This window comes from Peromyscus maniculatus, chromosome 7 (genome assembly GCF_049852395.1).
Source record: "Peromyscus maniculatus bairdii isolate BWxNUB_F1_BW_parent chromosome 7, HU_Pman_BW_mat_3.1, whole genome shotgun sequence".
Lineage (NCBI taxonomy): Eukaryota > Metazoa > Chordata > Mammalia > Rodentia > Cricetidae > Peromyscus > Peromyscus maniculatus.
The window spans coordinates 9,314,977-9,318,339 of NC_134858.1; positions in this window are offsets into that span (position 1 = coordinate 9,314,977).

The window sequence follows — 3,363 nt, forward strand, 5'->3', positions numbered from 1 at the left end:
AGATGGAGAGACTTGAGAAAGTTTCTTCAGTCCAGCTGCTGAATTGAAGGGAAACCTTGCATGCCCAGGGCATGAGAGCCTTCCAGACACAACTCTCACTGGTATGGAGCCTTAGTCAGCAAGTGAAAAGGACATTCTCAACAAAAGAACTGACATAAAGCTCTTTTATTCTTAGACTTATATTGCTATATATATATATATATATTTTTTTTGGCATTTTTACAATTAGTTTTATTTGATAGATTTTCCTAAAACGAAAAATACCTTATGTTTCTGCTGTAAAATCTAAAAGCCTAGAATAATATACACAGAAAATTTTTGTAACACACAATAGCACTGAAGATATTAGAGGTCAAACAAAACATAAGAGGAACATAAAAACAACACTGGGTAGAACGTTTTGGCCAGCTGTGATTGCTCCCACAGAAATTCAAAGCTGCAATGGGTTAATTTTTTTTTTTACAACAAAAAACAGTTTTTGTTGCTGTTTAATGGAGCACACCCAAGTGAAAGGGATACTGATCACAACTCAAGAGCAACAGGCTGCAGGTGTCTGAGTACTGTGTTGTTTGGGGAGTACTCTTATCTTTTTTTTTTTTTTTTTTTTAGAATATTTCATTATCTTTTTTTTTCTTTTTCTTTTTCTTTTCTTTTATTTTATTTTTCCATCACAGGCAATTTATTTTGTTCTATTCATTCACAGTTAATACAGAAAATACTTAAATACTCTTAAAACTGGTATTGTAACATTACCACAATGTTTTGCGCCAATTTTATAAACTTTACAGTGCAATATGTGTTCCTTTTCTGAGGCAAACCAAAGGTATATTTCTCAAGGTTCTGCTTCTATCAGCAGCATTGATGGAGGATTTTTTATACATTTGTAATAGATAGAAATAAACCAGAAAAAAAAAGAAGAAAAAAAAAAGTGGTGGAGGAAAAGGTGAACACTGTAAGAATACTCAAAAGGGCTGAGAGTTGCAAACGCCAAGAATGGCTTTGCATAGTAAATGGAATAGAACAGCTCTGAACTATAGCTTACTTTTCCTGGTTTGGTCTGACAGAATGATTGAATGCTTTTGTACAAAAATCAGAGCCTTAAAAACAAGGATTTGGTGAGATTGTAAAATGGTGTGCCACTTTGGCAAAACAGTTTGGTGGTTGGTCAAAATGCAAAACACTGTTACTCTGTTACTCAACAATTCTACCCTTAGGAATATATCCTCAAACTACTGAAAATGTGCACCTATGAAACATGTACATGAAGGTTTACAGCAGTGTGTTGCTAATAGTAAAAAAGTTAAAACAACTCAAATAGCTATCAAATACTGGAGAGAAATAAAATGTGGCTTATTCATACAATAGAATATTATTAAGACATAAAAATGAATGAGAAACTGACAGATTAAATGACTTTGGTGAACCTTCATAATTTCATTTGTAGATCTTTCCATTTCTAATTTATAAATACATTTGGGGTTATAAATTATAAATGTACTGCCTCCTGTCAACATTGTATACTTCTATTTGATGATTTCTGTGTCAAACATTATATGGAAATGTTTCCAAGTATTTTCTATATTGCTATATTTAAATTAAAAAAAATAAAATGACATGTAAGAATACTCTCTACTGTGTGTGAAGTTCTATATAAATGTGGTGTAGTACTATTAAATATTTCACAAAGATTGGTTTATAAATTTGGGGAACATGGCAATAAGCTGAATAAGCTACCGACCTTAAAAAATTTGATTCCACTGGAGAAAAAAAACCTCACAAATACATAACATTGCATCACTCTTAAAAAATCCTCACTGGCATTTGCTTCTTTGGCACCAATTGCTTCAGAGTTCTCAACAGTCTCCCACACAACATTGTCTGGATTGTTTTTAAATGAAAGAAGATGGTGTAATGTATTAAAAACAAATACAGAGATGGGCACAGATCACAAGGGTTTAGCAAAATGAATTCGCAAAGTAATAGCAAAACAAAATTTTAAAATATTGAGTCAGACAAACAGAATACTATGGCAGAAGGGAGAAGGCACAGTCGATTTCTTCAATTCTAACATGCTGATCACACTTGACACATGCCCAAGAGTTCCTACAAGTCATTTTCCTTGTGCCATTTTCTTTTGCTGTGGCTAATTGTGCTTAGTTTAGTTTCATGACTGCAGTAGTTCATCACATGAGTGTTCAATAATCTACATTTGCTTTGTTCTACTGAAGGGCATTTGTCTTGTTCCAGTTTAAGGAAGATTCAGACAGACTGTTGCTCATGTTCACAGGTGTCTTTTGTAAGCACCTGCCCTATTTAATAATGGGCATTTTTCATTTGTCTGTACGTTTTTTTCCCCAGTACATGTGAAAGCTTATAATCACTAGATTAAATTTACCTATGTTGATCTTCAGTGGGTACTAATAACACATGACCCTAAATCACTGATTTTGTTTTCCTATCAATAGATAGTGCATTAAAGTTTCTGTTCCCTTGAATCTTTGCCAACATGTGAGAATGTTAGTTTATATCTGCTTAACCAGAGGAAGCTAATAGCCACTTATGAGTGCATATGTACCATGCTTGTCTTTCTGGGTCTGGGTTACCTCACTCAGAGTGATTTTTTCCTAGTTCCATCCATTTGCCTTCCAATTTCTTGATGTCATTGTTTTCAAAAGCTGAGTAATAGTTCATTATGTAAATGTACCACATTTTCTTGATCCATTCTTTGGTTGAGGGGCATCTATGTTTTTTACAAGTTCTGGCTCTTATAAACAAAGCTGCTATGAACATAGTTGAGCAAGTGTCCTTGTGGTGTGATTGAGTATCCTTGGGGTATATGCCCAAGAGTGATATTGCTGGGTCTTGAGGTAGATTGATTCTCAATTTTCTGACAAACCGCCATATTGATTTCTAAAGTGGCTGTACAAGTTTGTACTCCCACCAGCAATGTAGGAGTGTTCCCTTTGCTCCACATCCTCTCCAATATAAGCTGCCATTAGTGTTTTTTTATCTTAGTTATTCTGACAGGTAAAAGATGGAATCGCAGAGTCATTTTGATTTGCATCTCCCTGATGGCTAAGGATAATGAATATTTCTTCGAGTGTTTCTCTGCTATTTGAGACTCTTCTGTTAAGAATTCTCTGTTGAAGAGCATCTGGGAAGAGGAGGAGGTGGACATGAGAAATCTAAGTGAACCATGACACTATGAGTGACTATGCAGTAGCTAACTGCCCCACATGTGGTGAACTGGAAGATGGGTACCACTTGCAGCAGACATGATTACATGTGGAAATGGATGTAGCCATCTTATTAGGCATCTTGAAAAGGTGTGTCCATCTGCAAGCTGCTTCTCAGCTACCTTTC